The sequence below is a fragment of the Dendrobates tinctorius genome, unplaced genomic scaffold (genome assembly GCF_039654945.1).
Source record: "Dendrobates tinctorius isolate UK_male_01 unplaced genomic scaffold, ASM3965494v1 ptg000079l, whole genome shotgun sequence".
Taxonomy (NCBI): domain Eukaryota; kingdom Metazoa; phylum Chordata; class Amphibia; order Anura; family Dendrobatidae; genus Dendrobates; species Dendrobates tinctorius.
In genome coordinates, this window is record NW_027361747.1 from 18734779 (window position 1) to 18762616 (window position 27838).

Sequence of the window (27838 nt, forward strand, 5' to 3'; positions counted from 1 at the left end):
CTGAGAGCAGCATAATGTAAAGGTAGAGACCCTGATTCCAGTGATGTGTCACTTCCTGGGCTGCTTGCTGCAGTTTTGATAAAATCAGTTTTCTCTGCTGCAGATCTACCAGTTTTCTCAATGCTGAGTTCTGTATAACCCCGCCCACAACACTGATTGGCAGCTTTCTGTTACACTGTGCATAGGCAGAAATCTGCCAGCCAGTGGGGAGGACGGGGTTATAAAGCGCACATGAATATGGAGGACTACATTGCAGCAGGTTTACTAGTCCTCTAATGATAATCTCCTGTCGATGAAACAGTGATTTTATTAAAACGGCAGCAAGAAGCCCAGTAAGTGATACATCACTGGAATCAGGGTCTCTCTCTGGTGACAGATTCCCTTTAACCTAGACTCCTTGGCACCTTTCATGTATCTAGGATGCTCACAGTGCACCTCATTGTGGAAACCCCACTTACCATAGCTGGCTTTTGCAATCAGGGAGCATCCTATGCCACTATTGCTGCTATAGTTTGTATATAGCGGATCATAAAGATGCACGTGTTCAGTCCAGTGGCCTAATAATGTCACTGCTGAGCCTCTGACTTGATGTGTCTATCATAGAAGATGTGACTCGCCACCTAATAGAACTGGAGTAGCTGGGTGAGGAGCGATATGAGAGCTGATACTACAATATGGCATAATCACTTTTACGTTGTGTTCACACTAACTTTTTTATTTCCATTATTCTGATCTGTCAAAAGAGCAGGAGAGCAGAAATAAAAATCTTAGTTACAGGACCCATTCTGATGGGTCTTATAACTGATTCAAATTGTAAGTTAATAGAATGTCACCATCCATTTGCATCCATTCAATTTGCTATCACTCTTTTGGATAATTAAATAAAAATACAGTGGTCTTCAGAACTTTAAAGGGAATCTGTCAGTAGGATCAACTCTCCTAAGCCGTCTATATGGGCATACAGGTTATAGGAGGCTGAATAAAGTGATACCTTGATATCTGCGTTCCAATGTATTATTCCAGAGAAATCCATGTTTTCTTTTTTGTAAATTAGTTGTTCCAGACTATGGGCCGAACACTGATCTGCATGAGAATCTGTTCCCAAAGCTTATTATAAATAAAAGGGGAGTTACCAGCGTGAGACAAGTTGGATTATTACATGTGTACAGGATCAGAACTAATAACAACACAATAATCCATCACCAGAACCACCAGCAGTAAAGAAATACATCACTAGAACCCCCATCATTACAGAAACACAGCATCACAAAACTCATCAGTACAGAAATACATCACCAGAAGTACTAGCATTCCAGAAATTCATCATCAGAACCATCAGTAGTACAGAAATTCATAATCGGAACCACCAGCAGTATTGAAATTTGTCATCAAAACCACCAGCAGCACATAAATAAATCTGCATAACCCCCATCACTAGAGAAACACATCATCAAAATCTTCATCAGTACAAGAATACCTCACAAGAACCACCATCAGTACAGGAATATTTCACCAGGACCAACATAAGTACATGAATTCAGCACCAGAACTGCCATCAGATCCATATATATTTGTATTGCATCAACATACAACTTCCAGTATGTCCTTAACAATGGTAAGGAGATACTGGGAGTTGTTACTATTAGCCATCAACAGACTGCAAACCATACAGGAGCCACAGTACTGATGAGAATTAGTCAGTATCACAAATAAACAATTACAACCAGGTACCTTATAGATGATGTTGTCTCTGAACGGAGTCATTTCTCTCTTTTCTTCATCTTGTACAAACGCCATGATGACTTTTCACAGCCACAGCTTGTCTCTGCAGATATCCATCTTCTCCAGTCTTGTGCAGCTCATCTCTACATGATACCCTTAAAAATAATCATTATAATGCTCCTGAATGAAAATATCTTCCTTACACTGTGCTTCTGAATAAATAATTGTTCCTCATTGTGTTTTATGCACAAAATATGATCCATGCACTGTTCCTCTTATGGTACATGCCCTCTATGCTGCCCTATCCATACTAGGCCCCATCTTCACACTGCCCTCACACACTGTATCCCCCTACATTGCCCAGTCTCTATACTGTTCTCCCTCATCGCACTCCCCCTCCTTGGCATACAGTCTCCTCCTTTCTGTTGTCTCACATTGTTTCCCCATGCTGCCCCCTCTCCATACCACCCCCACACACACTACCCAGTCTCTATTCTGCGCCCCCTTTCATTGTTCCCATTTCATAGTCTCTCTGCACACTATTTTCCTCAATAATCTCCTGACACATATCCCCCCACTCCTCATACTGTTTCCATACTCATCCCCGCCTCGCTCATCATACTGTGTTCGCTTACATTCCCCCAACACCCCAAACTGTGTTGGCATCGATCCCGCCCCCTCAATCCCCAAATTTACCCACTCGCTCCGCATACTGTACTCAAATTTCTCCTCCCTCGTTCCCCATACTTTATCCACACTGATACTACCCCTCGCTCACCATACTGTGTCTACACCCATTTCACCTCATTGCTTCCATACTGTGTCTGCACTCATTCTCCCGCGCTCCCCATACTGTGTCCGCATACTTTCTCCCATCTTCTCTTCCCATACTGTGTACACAAATGTCTTCCTTCTTTCCCCTAATTACAATAAATCTTCAGCTCCATTGGAGGACTTACCACACCAAAGTTCTACCACCTATGCAGTGCTGAGGACGTCAGCAGTGTGATCACATGACCTCATCATGCTGCTTGTGTCACGCTGACTCGGACGTGCCAGTGGTCAGGGATTCAGTTGCATTGCACCTTCTCTGAGCTGGCTGTAAGCTTGGCAGATGGCTCAGAGAATGGCCGACTTCCACTACCGGGGACACCAAAATGCAGCCGTCGGGGAGACACCTCGGGCTGCTGAATCAGGCTGACCGACGGTGCCCCATTGATGGTTGTGCCCAAGGCAAATGCCTCGCCTTCCTTCTCACCCTAGATATGCCCCCGACCTACATGCATATATAGAGCAGTTATTGACAGATTACCTTTATATATACTGCTATGGCAAAAATTAAGAGATCACTGCACAGTTTTATAAAAATCAGCTTCTCTACAGGTCTGACAGCCATTCCATTCCAGTATCAGTTGAATTCCAACCAGAGTACATCTCATTCTACTTAATGTGCTTCTGATTAGGTGATCACCTGAACCAAATTTTATTTAACGAAGGAAAGTATAAAAAACCCTGCTGTGGTGTTCACAATCCTCTTACAATATCACAAGCTGGATGACAAAACAAGTGCTAGTAATATCCCAAAAGTAATAGGAAATAATAACTTTTCACCATGCCAAAGGAGTTGAAAAGAAAAGTCTTGCGTGAGGAAAAGAAGGGCTCAATTCTGGCTTTACTAGCAGAAGGATACAGTGAGCGTCATGTTGCCTCCATCCTTAAAATTTCTAAGACGGCAGTCCATTACAACAAGGTCAAGCAGCAGACATTGGGAACAACAAAGCTACAGACTGGCAGAGTGCGAAAACGACTATCCACTGACCGGGATGACCGTCATCTTATTCGAATGTCACTCAGCAACTGCAGGATGATATCTAGTGATCTACAGAAGGAATGGCAAATGGCAGCTGGGGTGAAGTGCACGGCAAGAACAGTTCGTATCAGACTCCTAGAGGCAGGGCTCAAGTCATGTAAAGGTAGAAAAAAGCCTTTCATCAATGAGAACCAAAGGAGAGCCAGGCTGACATTTGCCAAAGACCATAAGGATTAGACCATAGAGGACTGGAGTAAGGTAATCTTCCCTGGTGAGTCTAATTTTAAGCTTTGCCCAACACCTGGTCGTTTAATGGTTAGCCGGAGACCTGGAGAGGCGTACAAGGCACAGTGAAATTTGGTGGAGGATCGGTGATGATCTGGGGATGCTTCAGCAAGGCTGGAATTGGGCAGGTTAATCCTTGTGAAGGATGTATGAATCAAGCCGCATACAAGGTAATCCTGGAAAAACAGTTAATTCCTTGTGCTCAGGCAATGTTCCCCAACTCTGAGGACTGTTTTTTTCCAGCAGGACAATGCACCATGCCATACAGCTAGGTCAATCAATGTGTGGATGAAGCACCACCACATCAATTCCCTGTCATGGCCAGCCCAATCTCCAGACCTTAACCCCATTGAAAACCTCTGGAATGTAATCAAGAGGAAGATGGATAGTTACAAGCTATCAGACAAAGAAAAACTGCTAAAATTTTTGTACCAGGAGTGGCATAAGGTCACCCAAAAGCAGTATGAAAGACTGGTGGAAAACATGCCAAGACACATGAAAGCTGTGTTTAAAAATCATTGTTATTTCACAAAATATTGATTTCTGAACTCTTCCTGAGTTAAAACATTAGTATTGTTGTTTCTATATGATTATGAACTTGTTTTCTTAGTATTATTTGAGGTCTGCAAGCACTGCATTTTTTTGTTCTTTTGACCATTTCTCATTTTCTGAAAATAAATACAAAATTTAGTGCTTGGAAATTCGAAAACATGTCTGTAGTTTACAGAAAAAAAGAGCAATGTACATTTTACTCAAAAATCTAATATGTAAAGCTCAAAGTGTGTGTGTATGTGTGTGTGTGTATGTATGTATGTCCGGGATAGGCATCCGCACCGTCGCAGCTACAGCCACAAAATTTGGCACAGTCACACGTCTGGACCCTGAGAGCGTCCTAAGCTATGTTGTGAGGCGAAATTTTAACACCGCGCGTTCCAATTCACCAAACAATTTTGCCCCTTTCTACATACTGGGGGAAAAGTGTGTACGTGTCAAGCCCCGCCCCTCATTGTGATGTCATAATGCCCCTATTTGCATACTGGGGAAGCAGTGTGTGCGTATCAAGCCCCGCCCCTCATTATGATGTCACAACGGTTGCCACGGTGATGAAAGATGTCATCATAGGTCGCAAGCCCCGCCGCCGCTCATTATGATGTCATAATGGTTGACTATGGGATGGAGGATGTGTGATGGGTATATGGGCACTTGACTATGGGATGGAGGATATGTTTGACGGGTATATGGGCACGGGACTATGGGATGGCGGATATGTACCGTATATGGGCACGGGACTATGGGATGGAGGATGTGTGATGGGTATATGGGCATTGGACTATGGGATGGAGGATATGTATGATGGGTATATGGGCACGGGACTATGAGATGGCGGATATGTATGATGGGTATATGGGGACGGGACTATGGGATGGAGGATATGTATGATGGTTATATGGGCATGGGACTATGAGATGAAGGATGTGTGATGGGTATATGGGATGGCGAATATGTATGATGGGTGTATGGGCATGGGACTATGGGATGGAGGATGTGTGATGGGTATATGGGCATGGGACTATGGGATTATAATTTGCTACAACTAACCACAGTTAGTTACTATGCCCGGGCAGCGCCGGACTCTTCAGCTAGTATACCTATAAAGAGAAAAATCAGACAAACTGAAGATTTTGCAGTGGTCTCTTAATTTTTGCCAGAGCTGTATATAAACAAAATAAAGGACAGCAGAGGGAGTGGAAACTTCCAATTTGTAATATTAGGCTACTTTCACACATCCGTTTTTTTAAATCCGGCATGATGCGGCGAAATTTGTGTAAACCGGATCCGGAATTGGATCCGGTTTTTTCACATAGAATATAATGATCGCTGCATCATGCCGGATGGACATGCGGCGCCTCTGGGTTTTGCCGGATACGGCAAACATGCGCCGTCCGGCGTCTGCAAAAAACGTTGGCTGCAACGTTTTTTTGCAGCGCCGGACCGGCTTTTTCAACTGCGCATGCCCGGGCACTATGAGTTTTAACCCCACAAGTGCCCGGCGCGCATCTCTCTCTCTCTCTCTCTCCCCCTCCCCTTCTCTCTCTCTCTCTCTCTCTCTCTCCATACGCTCCATACCTTTCTTTGGCTGGCTCTCTCGTCCCCCTCTGTCTCGCTGGCTGCTCTCTCGTCCCCCTCTGTCTCGCTGGCTGCTCTCTCGTCCCCCGCTGTCTCTCTGGCTGTTCTCTGGTCCCCCGCTCTCTCTTCGGCTGTTCTCTGGTCCCCCGCTCTCTCTTCGGCTGCTCTCTCGTCCCCCGCTGTCTCTTCGGCTGCTCTCTTGTCCCCCGCTGTCTCTCTGGCTGCTCTCTCGCCTCCCGATCTCTCTCCAGCTGGCTCTCTCGACCCCCGGTGCTGCGGCTCCTTTAAATGTCCTCCAAGCCGCATCAGGGGCCGCATGTACATCCGGTGTCACCGCTGCAGGCCGGATCCGGCGGCCCGGCTATTCGCCACAGGCCGCCGGACCCCTGATACCGGATGTCTGAAAGAGGCCTTATGGAAAACAAAACAGATGGCAATCCATTATGCTTGCATACTGTGCGTAAAAAAACAGGGATATTCAGAGACACCACTAAGTAAAAATGAATAAGTTCAAAATAGAACGAAAACAGATCTTTTGAGATCTCTGTAACCCTTCTGTTTGCATCTTTAACTAGATCCATTCTGGATTCTGAATGCTAGTGTGAACTTACCATTAAGGCTGGGATCACACTACTGTGTGTGATGCGAGAAACTCGCATCAATACCCGACACTGCCGCCGGCACTTTTGACCGGAGTGTGCAGTTGCATGTCTTTCTAGGGTATGTTTCCACTTTCTGTATTGCCGGCGCTTTGAATGCTGCGGAAACCCTGCTCCGCCCAAAGCGCCGCCCCCCCCCTTTTTACGAGCAGTGATACTGCATGTGTTCATTGAACACATGCGGTATCACTGCTTCGCATCCATAGACTGTGTATTTTATCTTGCGTAGATGGAGCGTCTACCCAAGATAAATAGACATGTTGCAGTCTAAAAAGACGCACCGCATGTCCATAATTTCGGGTTTGTCACCCGCGTTCTTGCACACATAGTGGAGACGGGATTTCATAAAATCCCCTCCACTATACTGTAACATCTGGACACTGCGAATTGAACGCTGCGGCTATATGCAGTGTCCAATTCACAGCAAAACCTGATGTAATCCTGAATGTGGAAACATACCCCTATGCAGCTGAATGCTCCAGTCCTAACTGCCGGCGGCAGTACTGGGTATTGATGCGAGAGACTCACGCGAGTTTCTCGCATCACACTCGCAAGTGTGACCCCGACCTAACTTTTCCATTTAGTTATATAGCAGAAATTCTTATTGCGCCCCAAGAGCACAGAAACTTGGGCTGCACACTCCTATAGCTGGGGGAGAAGCCCCAGGACCAGCAGCAGACAGAGCCCTGTGCACATAGATGCATTCAAAGCCAGAAGAAACCTCGCTGTGATGCTCATACTACAATCAATGAGCTTTAGGGTATGTGCTCATGTTGCGGATTCTGCTGCAGATTTTTCCGCACGGATTTTGCTAAATCGGCAGGTAAAATGACCTGCGTTTTGCCTACGGATTTAGTGCAGATTTACTGCGGATTTTCTGCAGGTTTTGTGCGGATTTCAACTGCGTTTTTACACTTGCGGATTTCTATAATGGAGCAGGTGTAAAAACGCTGCGGAATCCGCACAAAGAATTGAAACCCTGCGGATTCAAAACCGCAGCAAATCTGTGCAGAAATATCCGCAGCATGTGGCGTTTTTTATTTTACATAGAATATAATGGTGCTGTACACCGCAGGAGAATCTGCTGCGGATCTGTAGGGCCAAATCTGCAGCAGAATCCACAACGTGTGCACATACCATTACCCTGCGGTTTGACACCTGGACAATGGAACAGGTGACAAACCGCTGCAGAATCCGCAGAAAGAATTGACATGCTGCGGATTTAAAACCGCGGAAAAATCCGCAGCATGTGCACTGCGGATTTTAAATCCCATTGGCTAACATTGTACTGTACAATGTCTGCGGAACTTCTGCGGATCCGCAGGGCCAAATCCGCTGCGGATCCGCAGCAGAATCCGTAACGTGTGCACATACCCTTAGAGTCCCTGCTGAATATGGATGTAGGGGAGTCAGCGCAGCACACTCTGCTGCAGGAGTTGGACTGTCAGATACAAGAAGAGTGTCTATTTCTTGAACTCAAAAAGGAGGACTATGATAACAATATGACAAAGTTAAAGGATTATTCCCCTCTTCTTAGATAGGTATTATCAGAGAGTGGTTGTCAATTTTGCAATTTACTGTTTAGTAACATTTTAAGCTGTTCTTGAGATATTAGCACTTTTTTTCTTTTGTTTACAGCTCATTGCCTTGGAAACCGACCGCTGCTGCTGGACAGCTGACTAGGCACAGTGTTCACAAGCTCTTTTTTATTGAGTGTATAACCTCTGTTTTGAAGCTGTCCAGGATCTCTGGAGCGTGCTGTTACCTCCATATCCTGGCGAGCTGTCTTTTAGACAGTAGTGGTGGTCGGGTCTCTAAGACAACGAACTGCTATCAAACAAAAAAGTGTTAACACCTCAAGAGCAGTTGCAAAATATTATAAAGCCGTAAATTGTAAAAGTGCTTATTTTTACAAACACTATCCGACAATATCCATCTATCAGGAAGGGAATAACCCCGTAAAACTGATAGTGAGCACTGCAACACGTGATTCTTCATTTCTAGTTCAGTCTAAACTCAATGCCCTTCCTGGTATATAAGAAGGTGAGAATGAACTGTACAGATGGCAAAGGTGGCTGTCAACAGAATTATAGATATAGTAGTCATAAAAGCAGGAGCGACACAGACAGAAGTGCAAGAACAGTATATGGGTTGTAGTCCAATAACTCATCATAATGCACAATGCCATGTAATGGGAGGTGGTGGTGGCCCCTTACCTCTTGGGCCACTGTGCGGCTGCACTAATGGTATGTCTGCCCTTGCATAAGAGTAGAGAAATCTGTGCATATGTATCCAAACATCCTAAAGAGAATTAAGAAAGTGGGTAATAAAGATAAAAGCTAATGCAGTAGATAGAGCACATCACAACATAGTCATTGAAACATACAGAAATAGCCGGGCGCATATATATTTTATTATTTCTTTATGTGTGTGTACGTATATATACATATACACACAGACTGTTAGCTGGCTACAAAGTGTTCTGGCTATTATAGTCTGACTCCTAAAACATTTATAATGTATATGGATTATTAATTGTAGGAAGTGTGGTACTAGCAGGTACGCAGGACGCAGTGACGAGGTGCGAGACGGTTTCGTGCTTTTAGTAATAACGTTTATAGGCCTAGAGGTAACTGTCCTCAGCCGTAGCCTGACCAGTCACAGGGGTAACAAGAGTTGCCCTCGCGGGGGCTCAATACAAGCAAACACAAACAGGTAGAACACGACTACGCCCGGCGAGCAACGGCCCAGCCCCTGCCGCGGACTGTAGCGGGACAGTGGTCGCCGCCGACGGCACTAGACTTGCCACGGCAACAGGTGAGAGCAGGGCAGCTGCGGGTGGTGGGAGACAGGCTGCAGCCGCGGGCTGGAGCGAGGCGGCAACGGCCGCGAGCGCCCGCGGGTAGGCCACAGCCGCGGGCTGGAGCGAGGCGGAAACGGCCGCGAGTGACAGCAGGCAGGCTGCAGCCGTGGGCTGGGGAGAGGCGGCAGCAGCCGCGGGTTGAAGCGGGGCAGTGGCTCTCGGACGGTCATCTGGGCGCCGTCCCTCTGGTGTCCTAGGTGTGCGTCTCTCCTGGCTCTGATCAGTCACTTTGGCTCTCAGTCGCTCCAACGATCTCCTGCTGCTTCTGTCCCGGTCTGCTGAGTCACCGTGACTAGCGTTCCCCACCCCTTTTATACTGGCTCCTCCCCTAGCCCATCTGTTCATCTCCACGGTCCCCCGGGAACAGTCTCCCCCGGAACCTAGGTTGCGGTCCCCTTGGTTCCGGCCCGGACACTCGGCGGGGGCCCCTCTTCCCACAGAAGCACAGACAAAGCAGACAATGCAATAGACTTAATAGAAGAGGAGCCCGGGCATTATATACATATCCTGACGCTGGCTCGCCTGTTTGTATACTCTTTGTGGATGGCTCAACCAGCTTTCCGGGTTTAAGTCTGATGATTAATTTACTTGTTCTTAAAATTTGCCCTTTTTCATGAGTTGATTTCTGCCCAAATTAGCAATATTGTAAGTTATTTGGTTCTCATATTAGAGCATTTTTTATAAAGGGGTCAATATAAACTTATAGAGACTAACGATACATTTGTCCCCATACAGTTTGCATGTTTTTTTTTTTACATTTTTTTTGGTGGGTTGCATAATAGAAGCAACCAGCTGACAAACAATCAATCATCAGCGGAACGCTGCCAGGTTTACGCGGGCCGGAAAATAATGTTTATATGAAATCTCAATCAGCTGATTATCGGCCCATATAAAAAGGCATTAAGGATATAGATACCTTTTTTAAGCTATTAAACATGAGTTAGCTCTCTTTTGTATATGATATGTTTCCATTATCTACAAGGAAAGTCACAGATTTGATGTGGATGTATACTAGATGTGTACAAAAGTAGTGCGGGAAATTGGAAAAGAGGAGCCAAGAAACAGCAATAGAGGTTACAATAATATACTGGACCCATTGTATTATGAGCAGAACGTAGTCGTATCTTGTATATAACCTGCTGTCATAATGATTTACTCTAGACAGTTATGTCCTTCAGATAAACTATCTGTATCCAAGGCTGACAAAAGTTGAATCTAAAACCTAATGCAAAGTGCACAATAATAAAAACTTTACGCTGTAGCCTTAAAGGAAATTCCCACTCATTTTTTCATCTAAATTATGCTTTATGGGTAAGTGCACACGATCAGTAAACGCTGCGGGTTCTGCGTACTTGTGCGTCGTCTAGATGTTACAGTATAGTGGATGTGATTTTAGGAAATCCCATGTCCTCTATGCATCCACAGATGCCCACAGCTCACCTGCGGAGACAGACATGAGGCATGTCTCTTCAGACCACAACATGCCATCTTAACTTGTGCAGACGCTAGCCTCCGCGAGAGAAATGTCACCCATACAATGTATTGGATGCGGTTATACCGCATGGTTCACTAAGAACATGTGGATTTACCTGTGTTCAATAAACGTCAGAGCTTTGGATGCAGCGAACATGTGTTGCGTCCAAAGCGCTGTCAGTTCTGGCACGCACCCTATAGTGGTAAGCTATTTTTTTCTCAAACAAGAGCTCCAAATCACTTCTATAACCAAGACTTTAAAAGATAATATGTCGGCTACCTGAAACTACCACTTAAGGAAGTCAGTATGTTTTATGTAAGAAAAAAAAAATGCCCAAAGGAAAGAAATGTTATTGTATAAGTTTTTTTTCTCTTTGTGCATTTTTTTTGCAATTTTGGAAAACTTCTTTAAAGGAAATCTGTCAGCAAGATTTCATCCCCCAAACTGTATGTGCATCTAGCTCTTTCAAAAACAAGTCCAGCAATACCTTTACATGGCCGGTCTGTTCCTCTGTTACTGATAAATCAGCATTTGAATTGATATGCAAAGAGGCTGAAGGACTATTTGTAGATCTGAAGTCTCTGTCACTCCAACTCTATCCCCACCCAGCGCTGCCTCCTTTTGCTTGACTGATGGATACTTTGCCTGATGTCACGCTGGAGAATAGAGCTGGAGTGACAGAGGCTTCAGATTTACAATTAGTTCTTCAGCCTCATTTGCATATTAATGAAAACATTTATTTCTCAGCTATGGAGGAACTGACTGGTCATGTAAAGATATTGCTGGATTTGTCTGTGAAAGAGCTACATCACATATTAATAGTTTGGTGGATGAGATCCTGCTTACTGATTCCTTTTAACTCTATGTCTCGGCTGAGAATTTGGAGCTCTGTAGCTGAAAAACAAAGCTCCAACCACTATAAAGATGTATGAAGAAATTATTCACAACAAATTTTGGGACCTCTCCTATTGAATAGAATAGAAGGTGAGCTGAAGTTCTCAGCATCGCCAATTACACAGTGAAGGACCAATGCTCTTCAATGCAGTACATCTTACATCTGGCCACTCTCAGAGCTAATAACAGCTGGTCTGTGCAGGTGCCAGGTGTCGGCCACCCACTGATCTAATATTGAGGTTATCAATAGCTCAGACAACCGCTAATGAATGATATATCTCAAATAGACTACTCCACCCTACCAAAAATAAAATAGCTTCCACCCTTTGGGTAGGTTCAGATGGTAGTATCACAGCTCTGTCTGAACACTTTGTGCCAATAATGGGATTGTCCTAACTTGAGAAAAAATGTATCTGCACGTTCTTGATGGGATACAATTATGTCTGTCGTACAAAGTACGGTATACACTGTGCTGTACAGTGGTCTCCTCACTCCAAGGGTTGTGCACACACAACTTATACCAAAAGAGAACCTGAAATTCTGCAGATAATTCACAGCAAGAACATCCACACCAAATCATACAGGTTGTGTGGATTTGTACATTTGAGTTGCACAGCGTTATCCGTAGTGAAAATCCATGGCGTATATTCAAATGCTGCAGATTTTCAAACCAAAAACTCAGATCAATTCTGGTTGCAAAATTTCTGGGCAGCGGGTGGATGAGATTTCAGAAAATCACATATGCAAATTGCCTCTTCAGAGAGAAAGAGGACTTTTACTCTACAGCGCCACCTATTGGTAGTAGCGATCCTACAAGTCACAATCAACCCTTTAATGAGTCTTGTAATATGACTTGTAATAAAAGCCAAATCAGAATCTCAATTTGCAGACACGGTGTTTCGAGCTATTGGCTCTCGTCAGTGCAAAGTATGAGATCAGATTTGGCTAGGTGAGAGGCTCTGGACTGAGTCAGTCCAGAGCCTCTCACCTAGCCAAATCAGAGGATAGGAGCAGCACGGGAGAAGTCTTGGAGTCGGAAGTGGGAGGTACGGATTAGTGCAGAGGTTAGTCGAAAGTCGTTTGCGGAGCGCAGCGATCGGCTAGGCTGATAGACAGAAATGAGGGAGGAGATGTAGGGGGGTGCCGCACCATGGAGAGCTTTGTGGGTGAGAACAAGTAATTTGAATTGGATCCTATAATAAATGGGCAGCCAGTGTAATGGGTCTCATGTGATGGATTGGTCATCAATAGGTCAGTCCTGGACTTGCTTTAATAGAAAGTCCAAAATGTAAAAGAAGAGGTTTTCTTGTACTTAATCTTTATAGGGTATAAAAGTATCAAAAGCCTGACCGTCCATTCCAAACAGAGACCATGTGTGAACAGGTGCATACTAAGACTAGCCATCTCCATATATAACCAACAAATAAAGTGGCACTCTGTAACGCTATAGCATGCAAACATGAAATATATGAAATTGGAATTGCATTATTGATCTAGAAAACAGGAAAAGCAAAGATACGTAGCTCATAAATTGGCCTATTCATGTGGGCCGAGCAGCCATGACAAGGCGATCCTTTTTGCACTGAACCTATCCTAATGTGATTCCTCTCCTGGCCTGTTTATATGCTAAGTATCTTTGATTTTTCCTTTTTTCTACAGCAGTAATGCAATTCAAATTTCGTATGTTTCCTGTTTGCCTGCTATAGCGCTACAGAGTACATCTTTATTTGTTAGTCTTCATTGGGTGCCAGATCCCCTCACACCTCTCTCCAGGCAGATCACTATTGATATAAAAAATGATTCATTAGAAATTAGATCAAGGGTCTCTTTAAGGATCGGGTCCCACGCTGTGGGTGCCGTGTGGGTTAGAAGGCCAAGCCCACAAGTGTAGTGTTACTACAAACTCTTATACTCATTCACCACCAGCAGCCACCCCGTGGGACCCCACCCTAAATCTTCTTAGCATATTAGCCTACATTTTACCTAGTCATGGGGAATGTTGTGATTCTACAAACTTAGTCTTCAATTCATGAAATGATAATGCACCTTACAGTATTTTAGCTAATATTCTCCTGTAATATCGTAATCTGCTAAAAATGGATTCTGTCTCTGTAGCCTGAAGTGTGTGTGTGTGCCGTGATTCACGCAGCAGCGAACAGACATGAATTATTCAAATGAGCTGGATAATTTCATGGTAGTTTGCGGTGTGCTGTGACCTTAATCCTGCAGAGAGCGCTGCTATGTAGAATATATCTGCGGTATTATGAGAGGACCTCCACTAATAACAAAAGCAGGAGTGGGGGTCCCGAAATTGTGAAATGTGTTATGCCATGGGTTAATGAAACATCTTCCCTGCATGGTGTGTTAAAAAGCCGCATAACGTGTGTAATACGTCCCAGTGGTAAATGGTGTTTGCACTTTGCTTTGTACTGAATATAGAAACAATTGGAGAAACATTCGCTCTGGAGAAACGTCACTGCATTCAGAAGATACAGCCGAGTGACTGACACCTGTCAGCACTCTCCTCCTGTGTACTGTGTGCATAGGGGTAACGCTGACGTTGGTTTATGGATATAATTCTCCTTAGCTTCTTATGCTAAGATATGTTCAGCTTTTTCCAGGGGGCTATTTGCTATAACGGGATGACCATGCAGGCAAGTGAAGCCGCCAGGAGGCAAAATGATGCAACTCCCGTATAGCTCCGCTGACACTATCTACAAGTGATCCACAGGGGGGAGAGTGGTCGGACCCCCTGGAAACATATGTAATATATCAGACAGTGAACACAGGTGAATGTCAATTATTGTTGAGATTGTTGCTATTGTATCTACTTACAAAACATTTTGCAGAAATGAAGGCGACCACAAAGTTCCTACAAATGAGCTCGAGCTACTGAATTGCTGGATATGAATTTTGGCTAACTCATCCATGCAGGGTTTCTTAGGTTGAATCTATCTTTTTCCATTTGAAGACATGTGCATTAACTTTTTTGGGGGGTTTTGTCACAGTAGGTCCATATGTATACAGGTGGGAAAATGTAGAACTTTCTCTTTGCTTACTATTAATGATGAGCAAACGTGCTCGAATACGGTCTCATCCGAGCATGCTCGGATGCTATCCGAATGTCTTCGGCGTGCTTGAGTAATATGTTCGAGTTCCCGTGGCTGGTATTTCTCATGGCTGTTAGACAGCAGCAGCACATAATAATAATAATCTTTATTTATATAGGCCAACATATTCCGCAGCGCTTTACAGTTTAACAGTTTCATAACACAAGTCATAAGTAACAACATTAACAATACAATAAAGCAAAATAAGACGAAATAAGATGACCCTGCTCGTGAGAGCTTACAATCTACAATGAGGTGGGGGAGATACAGAGTGCAGGGGTGTATTTACAATGGTGTATTTATAATGATGGTCCAGCCATCTTGAGGGAGTGAAAGATGGATGGAGATAGTGAATGGGCTACACACGCACCCTTACACATAGAATGACTTTGATTAGTGAACGTGATAAGCCGCTCTGAACAAATGTGTTTTGAGGGAGCACCTAAAACTGAGCAAATTGTGGTTAGTCCTAATTTCTTGGGGTAGAGCATTCCAGAGGATAGGAGCAGCACGGGAGAAGTCTTGGAGTCGGGAGTGGGAGGTACGGATTAGTGCAGAGGTTAGTCGAAAGTCGTTTGCGGAGCGCAGCGATCGGCTAGGCCGATAGACAGAAATGAGGGAGGAGATGTAGGGGGGTGCCGCACCATAGAGAGCTTTGTGGGTGAGAACAAGTAATTTGAATTGGATCCTATAATAAATTGGCAGCCAGTGTAATGACTGACGAAGAGCGGACACGTCCGAGTACCGATTAGCCAGATGGACAACCCTGGCTGCTGCATTAAGTATGGACTGGAGAGGGGATAGTCAAGTGACGGGGAGGCCAATTAATAGAGCGCTGCAGTAATCCAGCCGGGAGTGGATCAATGCTACAGTGAGGGGTTTTGTCGTTTCCATGGTCAGAAAAGGGCGGATTCTAGAGATGTTCTTTAGGTGTAAGCGGCAAGAGCAGGCAAGAGATTGTATATGGGATGTGAAGGAGAGATTGGTGTCAAACATAACACCCAGACAACGCGCCTGCTGCCGGGGTGTTATTGTCGTGCCACACACGGAGAGGGAAATGTCTGATTTAGGGAGGTTAGTAGACGGCGGGAGCAGAAGAAGTTCAGTTTTGGAGAGGTTGAGTTTCAGATAGAGAGTGGACATGATATTGGAGACTGCGGACAGACAGTCACTGGCGTTCTGTAGTACAGAGGGGGTAAGGTTGGGGAATGACGTGTATAGTTGTGTGTCATCAGCATAAAGATGGTACTGAAAGCCAAATCTGCTGATGGTCTGTCCAATTGGGGCTGTGTAGAGAGAGAAGAGAAGGGGGCCAAGGACTGAGCCCTGAGGTACCCTGACAGCAAGAGGAGGAGGAGATGAAGTGGAGCCAGAGAACAAAACACTGAAGGAGCGGTCAGAGAGATAGGAAGAGAACCAGGAGAGAGCAGTGTGCTTAATGCCTAGTGACTGGAGCCTAGAGAGTAGGAGATGGTGGTCAACAGTATCGAAAGCTGCAGATAGGTCAAGAAGAATGAGCAGAGAGTGGTGACCATTACGTTTTGCTGTCAGAAGGTCATTGGTCACTTTGATGAGTGCAGTTTCACACATATGGGGACACATATGGGGATTGCCTTTTTGTTAGACAATCAACACATGTGTTGCTGCTGTATAACAGCCGTGAGACATGCAGCCGTGGGGAACATAGTACTCAAGCACACCAAAGACACTCTGATAGCACCCGCGCATGCTCCGATAACACCTTATTTGAGCACGATCGCTTATTACTACTTACCATCAATACAAGGTAGAAATGTGGAACACTGAAAAAGCTAATCACACAGTCAGAGACAGATGGACTCTTGTTTTTTCAGTCAGAGCCAATGTACGATATTACTATGAAAGGATCAATATGACCAAGAATACCACCATACAGGAACCACCATATACAGGTCTGATATGAGTTTTATACAGCTGGTCTGCAGACTACTATCACTCCGCAGACTGTACATATCAGTACCCAATAAATACCTATTTCACCTAGGGACTCACAGTTGGTGACTTCTCACATTTTAATAATTCACTTTTCTTTTCTTCTCCATCCAACCCAGACCACTATGATGATTCTCGCTGAATTGATTAGACAAGAAAATTTGCTAGCCAGAAATATTTTCCCCCACTCACCTGCAGTCTATTCTCACCTTTTAAAGCTGCTCCAATTCTTTGTCTTCCACCCCTTTAAAGACCTCCATTGTGCTGTTACTGCGGTAATCTCTTTGCTTCCAACATTGTTGCCTGTTGCTCAAGAACCTAAAATACTATATTTCTTAAAGAAAAGTCCCATTAATTTAGAGACCTCAAATAATAAAACAATTGCTATCTCTGAAAAAACAAATTTTCAAGAGCCATTCACAGGGTGCACCCCAAAATATGGCACCACTGTCTTCTCAATTATCACTCGTCACACTGCTAGCCCATCCATGTGGTAGCACTGCACCGCTCTGGGTATAAAATGGCTTTGACAAAGATAGTCCTGATCGAAACGTGTTGCCTCTTTCCGTTTTATGGCACTTTGATGTAGAGCATGTTACCACATCCATATTCTAATATGATCCAATAAAGAAGATTGTTTTTTTTAAGGAGCTAGAACCACATATTTTCTTCTACCGCTCTGGGTACTCTTAACCCCTTAACCCCCAAGGGTGGTTTGCACGTTCATGACAGGGCCAATTTTTAAAATTCTGACCACTATCCCCTTATGAGGTAATAACTCTGAAACGCTTCCATGGATCCTGGTGATTCTGACATTGTTTTCTCGTGACATATTGTACTTCATGATAGTGGTAAAATTTCATTCAAATAACTTGCGTTTATTTGTGAAAAAAACGGAAATTTGGCGAAAATTTTTAAAATTTCGCAATTTTCCAACTTTAAATTTTTATGCCCTTAAATCACAGAAATACAGCACACAAAAAACTTAATAAGTAACATTTCCCACATGTTTACTTTACATCAGCACAATTTTGGAACCAAAATTTTTTTTGTTAGGAAGTTAGAAGGGTTAAAAGTTGACCAGTGATTTCTCATTTTTGTAACACCATTTTATTTTTATGGACCACATCACATTTGAAGCCACTTTGAGGGGTCTATATGATAGAAAATACCCAAAAGTGACACCATTCTAAAAACTGCACCCCTTAAGGTGCTCAAAACCACATTCAAGAAGTTTATTAACCCTTTTTACGTGCATCACAGGAATTTTTTGAATATTTAAAAAAAAAATGAACATTTAACTTTTTTTCACAAAAAAAATTACTTCAGGTCCAATTTTTTTTGTTTTACCAAGGGTAACAGGAGAAATTGGACTGCAAAAGTTATTGTGCAGTTTGTCCTGAGTACGCTGATACCTGATATGTGGGGGGAAACCACTGTTTCGGCACATGGCAGTGCTCAGAGGGGAAGGAGCGCCGTTTGACTTTTTCAATGCAAAATTGGCTGGAGTTCAGATCGGACGCCATGTCACGTTTGGAGAGCCCCTGATGTACCTAAACAGTGGAAACCCCCCACAAGTGACCCCATTTTGGAGAATAGACCCCCCGAGGAACTTATCTAGATATGTGGTGAGAACTTTGAACCCACAAGGGCTTCACAGAAGTTTATAACGTACAGCGGTACAATTATAAAAATCATATTTTTTCCACAAAAATGATCTTTTCACCCCCAATTTTTATATTTCCAAGGGTAACAGGACCCTAAAAGTTATTGTGCAATTTGTCCTGAGTACGCTGATACTCCATATGTGGGTGTAAACGACTATTTGGGCACATGGCAGAGCTCAGAAGGGAAGAAGCGCCATTTGACTTTTTTGGCTGGAATTGAGATCGGACACCATGTCGCGATTGGAAAACCCCTGATGTACCAAAACAGTGGAAACCCCCCACAAATGACACCATTTTGGAAACTAGACCCCCCAAGGAACTTATCTAGATGTTCGGTGAGCACTTTGAACCCCCCAGTGCTTCACAGAAGTTTATAACGCTCGGGCGTGAAAATAAAAAATAGTATTTTTTCAACAAACATGATCATTTAGTCACCAATTTTTTTATTTTCCCAAGGGTACCAGGAGAATTTGGACCACAAAAGTTGTTTTCCAATTTGTCCTGAGTACGCTGATACCCCATATGTGGGAGAAAACTACTGTATCGGCACACGTCGGGGCTCGGAAGGGAAGTAGTGACGTTTTGGAATGCAGACTTTGATGGAATGGTCTGCGGGTGTCATGTGCGTTTGGAGAGCCCCTGATGTACCTAAACTATTGAAACTCCCCACAAGTGGCCCCATTTTGGAAACTAGACCCCCCAAGGAACTTATCTAGATGTGTGGTGAGCTCTTTGAACCCCCAAGTGCTTCATAGAAGTTTATAACGCCCGGGCGTGAAAATAAAAAAATCGTTTTTTTCCACAAAAATATTTTTGCCCCCAATTTTTTATTTTCCTAAGGGTAACAGAAGACATTGGACCCAAACGTTGTTTTGCAATTTGTCCTGAGTAGGCTTATACCCTACATGTGGGGGTAAAACACTGTTTGGGCGCATGGCAGAGCTTGGAAGGGAAGGAGCACCATTTGACTTTTTCAACGCAGAATTGGCGGGAATTGAGATCAGAAGCCATGTTGCATTTGGAGAGCACCTGATGTGCCCAAACAGTGGAAACCCCCCAATTATAACTCCAACCCTACCCCAAAACACCCCTAACCCTAATCTCAGCCCTAACCATAGCCCTAATGGGAAAATGGAAATAAATACTTTTAATTTTATTATTTTTCCCTAACTAAGGGGGTGATAAAGGGGGGTTTGCTTTACTATTTATAGTGGGTTTTTATTTTTGGCAGCTGTCACACGCTAAAAGACGCTTTTTATTGTAGAAATAGTTTTTGCATCAAGACCTATTGAGAGCTATAATTTTTCCATATTTTGATCCACCGAGTCATGTGAGGCCTTATTTTTTGCGGGACGAGTTGACGTTTTTATTGATATCATTTTTGGGCATGTGACTTCTTTTGATCGCTTTTTATTCCGATTTTTGGGACGCAGAATGAACAAAAGCCAGCGTTTCATGAATTTCTTTTGGGGGGTGTGTTTACACCGTTCCGCCTGTGGTAAAATTGATAAAGCGGTTTTATTCTTCGGGTCAGTACAGTTACAGTGATACCTCATTTAGGTCGTTTTTTATGTTTTGGTGCTTTTATGCAATGAAAACAATTTTATATAAAAAATAATTATTTTTGCATCGCTTTATTCTGCGAGCTATAACTTTTTAATTTTTTTGCTGATGATTCTGTATGGTGGCTTGTTTTTTGCGGGACAAGATGAAATTTTCAGCGGTACCATGGACATTTATATGTGTCTTTTTGGTCGCGCGTTATTGCACTTTTTGTTCGGCGGTATGATAATAAATCATTATTTTTTGCTTCGTTTTTTATTTTTATTTTTTAAGGTTTTCGTTAAAGGGGTTAACTAATGGGACAGTTTTATAGGGTGGGTCATTACGGACGCGGCGATAACAAATATGTGTACTTTTATTGTTTGTTAGTTTTTTTATTTCCAAAAAATGAATTTATTAGGGAATATTTTTTTTTTTAAATTTATTTAGTGATTTTTTTAAAATTATTTTTACACTTTTTTTAAAATTATTTTTAACTTTATTACATTGTCCCAGGGGGGACACAACTGTCATGTGACAGATCGCTGATCTGTAATATCACAGATCACTGTGACGGATCAGCGATCTGTCACAGGCACTGCACAAGGCTTCCTCGTGCCTGCGCTTTGCAGGCACTGAGGAAGCCAGCTCCTTGCAGGCCCCCGAAGGTCGCCATCGCCATCTTGGATTCGGGACCTGCAGGGATGGAGCCCCCCCGCAGCAGCGCTGCACATTGCGCTGCTGTGGGAGGCTCAGGGAACCACGGAGGGAGCCCCCTCCCTGCCGATGCTTCCCTTTAACCCCCGGTACACGGCGATCGTGTTTGAACGCGGTGTGCAATGGGTTAACGTGTCGGGGGCGGTCCGTGACCGCCCCTGACACATTGTGCCTGGTGTCAGCTGTGATAATCAGCTGACACCACGTGGGCGCCGCTGATCGCTGTAACGTACTATCCCGTCCCTGGGAATTAAGTCCCAGGGCACATGGACGGGATAGTACATCACATGGCAGAAAGGGGTTAATAGGATAGCTTATTAGGGGTATGATTGGGACCATTATGGGAACAAAGTAGCTGATACCATTAAGAGACCATATGGATGATGATGCTCGAGAGACCTGTAGCAGTTGGGTTGTACTTCGAGAATGTCTTGTCCCTTCATTGTTGGCATTATTTTATTAGACCTGTGTTTTTGTCCAGCACCGGTACATCGTGTGGAAAGGGCTCTTCATACGTTGGACCTGGTGAGAGCGCTCAGGAAGTACGTGTAACGGACAGCACCCTTTCGTCAGACAGACACGCTGTTCGTGCTCCCCGAGGGGCGCTGAAGGGACTCTATTATGAATGGGTCACCAAGGAGGATGGCAAAATAGACCAAGGAGCCAGAAAACCAGAAAGGTTGGTCACTTAGCGGATTGCAGACCCGTAATCCTAACAACACAACTAACAGTAGCCGTGGAGCGTACCTACGTTGCCCTAGATTCCTCGGCACAGCCGGAGAATTAACTAACCTAAAGCAAGAAAGGTGAAATCTAAACTGCCCCGGAGTAGAACCCCAAAGAAATAGATAGCCCCCTAACATATATTGACGGAGAGACAGATGAGGCACAAAAACAGGCAGAAAATAGACTGAGCAAATGGTGGGGCCCAAACTGTTTAGATAGGACAGGAAAGGAAAGACACTGTCTGCAATCACGCAAAAACCCTAAAAAATCCAACACGTCTGATGTACACAAACACTGAGGTCACACGACCTCTCCCCTACTATATCAGCATTCTGGTGTGAACTGGCAGCAAAGCAAAAGAGACTAATATAACAGGGGACTGAACAAACTGACACAAGCTGTAATATATGGAGCAGGGTCCAGCAAGCCCCAGCAGGGAGCACGCTGAACCCACACAGCAAAGCAGAAAAAGGCAAACCAGATCAGATGCAAAGGATTAGAAAAGAACAACTTAACTGGCAGATGCAGGAACAGGCAGGAGACAGCAGACCTCAAAATTCACTCAAAGAAACTAATCACCGGCAACAACTGAGGGAAGCTTTCTCACTTATATGCTCCCAATCAGTACCAGCTGATTCCCAATCATCGTCGTCAGGTGGCAGACTTCTGTCAATCCGGCCAGCTCCACTACCCACAGTAACCACCAGAGGGAGCCCCGACTCAGAAATCAGATCCATAGAATTCACAACAATACCCCCTTGAGGAGGGGTCACCGAACCCTTATCCACGCCACCAGGCCGATCAGGATGGGCCTGGTGAAAAGCACGAACCAATCTATCAGCATGAATGTCAGAAGCAGAGACCCAAGAATTATCCTCCTGGCCATAACCTTTCCACTTGACCAAGTACTGGAGTCTCCGTCTAGCCAGACGAGAATCCAATATCTTCTCTACCTCATACTCCAAATTAACCTTAACCAATACAGGGTCAGGGGGTGCCGCCATGGGAACAACTAGTTCCGCAAACCTCTTCAACAAAGATTTATGAAAACCGTTATGAATCTTAAACGTAACTGGAAGAGCCAAACGGAAAGAAACGGGGTTAAGGATTTCCAAAATTTTATAAGGTCCAATGAACCTTGGCTTGAATTTTAGAGACGCAACCTTCATAGGAATTTTTTTTGAAGACAACCAAACCATATTGCCCACTTTAAACCATGGACCAATGGTCCTATGCGGTTGGAAAACCGTTGGGCCTTTTCCTGAGAGTGGGACAAATTATCCACTACTTGTGCCCAAATCTGCTGCATTCTCTCTACCACAGAATCCACGCTTGGGCAGGTCGAAGCTTCCACCTGCCCCGAAGAAAATCGAGGATGAAACCCAAAGTTACAGAAAAAAGGAGACATCAAAGTGGCAGAACTAGCCCTATTATTTAGCGTGAATTCGGCCAAGGGCAAAAATGAGACCCAGTCATCTTGATCAGCAGAAATGAAACATCTCAAATAGGATTCCAAAGTCTGGTTTGTTCTCTCAGTCTGCCCATTCTTCTGAGGCTGAAATGCAGAGGAGAAAGAAAACTGAATTCCCAGTTTGGAACAAAAAGTTCTCCAAAATCTGGAAACAAACTGAACTCCTCTGTCCAACACAATGTTCTCAGGAATCCCGTGCAAACTAACCACCTGTTGTAAAAACAAGGGCACCAACTCAGAAGAAGAGGGCAACTTTGGGAGTGGTACAAGATCGACCATCTTAGAAAATCTATCACAGACCACCCAGATAACAGTCATTCTCTGAGCGACAGGGAGATCAGAAATAAAATCCATTGAGATATGGGTCCATGGCCTCCTGGGCATTGGCAGGGGCATCAACAAACCACTAGAACAAGAACAGGGTTTGGACCGAGAACAAGTCCCACAGGACTGCACAAAATTCCTGACATCACGAGATAAGGCAGGCCACCAAAAAGACCGACTCAACAAATCTCTAGTACCAAAAATACCTGGATGACCAGCTAACACGGAGCAATGAATTTCAGACATTACTCTTCTCCACTGGTCAGGGACATACAATTTTCCCATAGGGCATCGTTCAGGTTTGTCCTCCTGAAATTCCTCCAGGGCACGTCTCAAGTCGGGTGAGATGGTGGAAAGAACTACATCCTCATTTAGAATGGTAGTAGGCTCGGTCACATCAAGAGAATCCGCAAATAAACTCCTAGAAAGGGCGTCCGCCTTAACATTCTTAGTGCCCGGAAGAAATGAGACCACAAAATTAAAACGCGTGAAAAACAAGGCCCACCTAGCCTGTCTAGGATTCTAGCGCTTGGCTGATTGAAGATAAATCAAATTCTTGTGGTCGGTGAGGACCACAACTTGGTGTCTAGCTCCCTCCAACCAATGTCTCCACTCTTCAAATGCCCACTTCATGGCCAACAATTCCCAATTCCCCACGTCATAGTTACGTTCAGATGGGGAAAATTTTCGCGAAAAGAAGGCACAGGGATTCATCTTAGAGGTTACTGGATCTCTTTGGGACAAAACAGCTCCTGCACCAATCTCAGAAGCATCTATCTCCACCTGAAATGGGAGTGAAACATCAGGTTGCCGTAGAACCGGAGCAGAAGTGAATCTCCGCTTAAGCTCCTGAAATGCCGAGACTGCCTCTGTAGACCAATTCACCACATCAGCGCCCTTTTTGGTCAAATCCGTCAGTGGTTTAACAATACCGGAAAAATTACTTATAAATTTACGGTAGAAATTAGCAAAACCCAAAAACTTCTGTAGAGCCTTCAGAGAAGAGGGCTGAACCCAATCATAAATGGCCTGTACCTTGGCTGGGTCCATTTCAATAGCAGACAGGGACAAAATGAATCCCAAAAATAAAATCCTCTTTACACCAAAGAGACATTTTGATCCCTTAACATAGAGTATTTTCCCTCAAAATCCAGAACACAGTCTGGACATGTTCCACATGAGAATCCCAATCACTGGAAAAGATCAAAATATCATCCAGATAAATGATCAAAAACTTATCCACAAAGTCCCGGAAAATATCGTTTATAAAAGATTGGAAGACGGAAGGGGCATTTGTGAGTCCAAAAGGCATCACCAGGTACTCAAAATGTCCCTCCGGGGTATTAAACGCCGTCTTCCATTAATCCCCGTGCTTGATGCGAATAAGCACTTTTGACCCTGGAAAATAAATCAGAAATCAGGAGTAACGGGTACTGATATTTAACAGTGATTTTGTTAAGGGAATGATAGTCAATACAGGGCCTTATTGAGCCATCTTTCTTGGCTACAAAAAAACCCCAGCACCTAAAGGTGAAGAGAATGGTCTGATATGAGCCTTCTCCAATGACTCCTTGATATAAGATCGCATAGCATCATGTTCAGGTACCGATAAGTTGAAAGCCGACCCTTGGGAAATTTACAACCGGGCATTAACTCAATTGCACAGTCATAACTCCTATGAGGAGGCAAAGACGCAGACTTACTCTCACTAAATACATCAGAAAAATCAGCCAAATAGTCAGGAATATCATGAGACTGGGGAGAGGTGGAGAAAACAGGAGTGTCACTAAGAACACATTGACAACCCCAACTCACCACAGACACAGATTTCCAATCCAAAACAGGATTATGGGTTTGCAACCAAGGAAAACTCAGTACAATAATATCATGCAAATTGTGCAACACCACAAATTTACAATTCTCTTGGTGGTCCGGGGCGACCCGCATTATCACCTGGGTCCAAAACTGGGGTTTATTCTCCACCAAAGGAGTATCATCAATACCCCTCAAAGGGATAGGAGCACGCAGGGGTACCATGGGAAAACCACAACGTTTGGCAAAGTCAAAATCCATCAGATTCAAATCTGCTCCTGAATCAACAAAAGCCTTAGCGGAAAATGTAGACAAGGAGCAGATCAAGGTAACCGCCAAAAGGAACTTAGGCTGTACACTGCCCACAGCAAATGCGTGAGCAAAACGCTTTTCTCATTTAGGGCAGACAGAAATAGTATGAGAGGCGTCCCCACAAAAAAACACAACTTATTACGCCTTCTAAACTCTTGATGTTGTGCCCTAGACAAAACCCTATCACATTGCATGGGTTCAGAAGTTCATTTGAAAGGCGGCACCGCCTCTTGTGTAAATGTCGATCAATTTGAATGGCCAATGACAGAGTCATCAAGACCAGAGGGGGCAGGAAATCTCACCATAACATCTTTTACGGTTTCTGCCAGACCCTTCCGAAAGAGAGCTGCTAGGGCATCATCATTCCATTTAGTAAGGACCGCCCACTTTCAGAATTTTTGACAATATAACTCTGCAGAATCCTGACCCTGGTTCAGTGCCAATAAGGTTTTCTCAGCTTGATCAATAGCATTAGGTTCATCATACAACAACCCCAGGGCTTGAAAAAACGCATCCACATTAGCCAGAATAGGATCTCCAGGTGTCAAAGAAAAAGCCCAATCCTGGGGATCGCCGCGCAGCAAGGAGATGACAATTTTAACCTGCTGCACAGAGCTCCCTGATGAGTTAGGTTTCAAAGCAAAAAATAATTTAAAATTATTCTTAAAATTCAAAAATTTAGACCGATCCCCAGAAAACACATCAGGAGTAGCGATCTTTGGTTCTACAGCAGATGATTGAGCGAGATAGGCAGAAATTCCCCGGATTTCAGCAGCAAGCTGCTCAACATGATCAAACAATTGCTAAGTCTCCATTAGAGAAAAAATCCTCCTACGGCCCCAGAGAAAAAGAGGAAAAAATATATAAAAAAAATTCTGACACTTTTTTATTCTTTTTCTTTTTTTACAATTCTTTCCTTCTTTAGAGTACCCTAGAGTCTACAGTATGGCTGGTGATTCTGTTATGAACAGGTCACCGAGGAGGATGGCAGGAATAGGCTAGGCCATCAGGAAACCAGAAACGTTGGTAACTTAGCAGATTGCAGACCCCTAATCCTAACAGCACAGCTAACAGTAGCCGTGGAGCGTACCTACGATGCTCTAGATGCCTCGGCACAGCCGGAGAGCTAACTAGGCCTAAAGCAAGAAAGGTGAAATCTAAACTGCCCCAGAGTAGAACCCCAAAGGAATAGACTGCCTCCAAACATATATTGTTGGTGAGACAAGATGAAACACAAACGCAGGCAGAAAATAGACTGAGCAAATAATGGGGCCTGAACTGACTAGATAGGATAGGAAAGGAAAGACACTGTCTGCAATCACGCAAAAACCCTAGAAAAATCCAACATGTCTGATGTACAAAAAAACACTGAGGTCTCACGAACTCGCCCCCACTATATCAGCATTCTGGCATGAACTGGCAGCAAAGCAAAAGAGACTAATATAGCATGGGACTGAACAAATTGACACAAGCTGTAACATATGGAGCGGGGTCCAGCACTGCCCCCAGCAGGGAGCACGCTGAACCCTCACAACAAGCAGAAAGAGGTAAAACCAGATCAGATGCAAAGGATTAGCAAATGAACAACTTAACTGAAAAATGCAGGAGACATCAGACCTCAGAATGCACAGGAAGAACTAATCACCAGCAGGGATTGAAGGAAGCTTGCTGACTTAAATACTCCAATCAGTAACCCCAGATCTCCAATCATCATCATCATCATCAGGAGGCAGACCTCTATCAATCCGGCCAGCTCCACTACCCACAGTAACCACCAGAGGGAGCTCTGACTCAGAAGTAAGAGAATTCACAACAGACCTGCCAACACTATGGAATACTCTTCAATGCTCTTTCCCTTCAGTCACTTTGCACTTAGGCTCCCGTTATAGTTTAGGGGTGTCCTCAAGCCTTAAGTTGGCATATGCATGAGTTGATTGAACCCGGCCAACAATCTAAGGCTATGTGAATGGAGCGCCTGGCAGGGCTATCGGGGTACTCGACACCGGGCCCGTTGATCTCAATGGGAGTTGTCACGGAAGCTGTGACCCGGTCCATAGCCCTGGGGCTCCATGGCAAAAGGGGGTGAAAGAACAATGAAATAGAATTGATGAATAGTTCGGGACGCCACCTGTGGTGTTCGGCAAGGGAGATGTTAAGCCGACGCTGCATGCAGATCCTCTGGGACTGGTGGTGTGTTGCAGCCAAGATGGTGAAGCTCCCCACAGGTAGAGCTGTAGTCCCAGGGCAGTGTAGATGTAGGGGTAGCTGAGAGGCACAGGCAGTGTAGAAGCTAGTACCCAGATGTAGCGGTACCAGGTGTGTTGGCGCAGGAATGACTGGAGGACACCAGGG

At 44.3% G+C, this 27838-nt stretch overlaps 1 protein-coding gene across 3 annotated transcripts in view; it reads left to right on the plus strand.

The window, feature by feature from the left end:
• CRACD (capping protein inhibiting regulator of actin dynamics) overlaps positions 1–27838 on the plus strand; it is a 296879-nt gene that overhangs the window by 65039 nt on the left and 204002 nt on the right. The gene's annotated exons all lie outside the window — the stretch shown is intronic.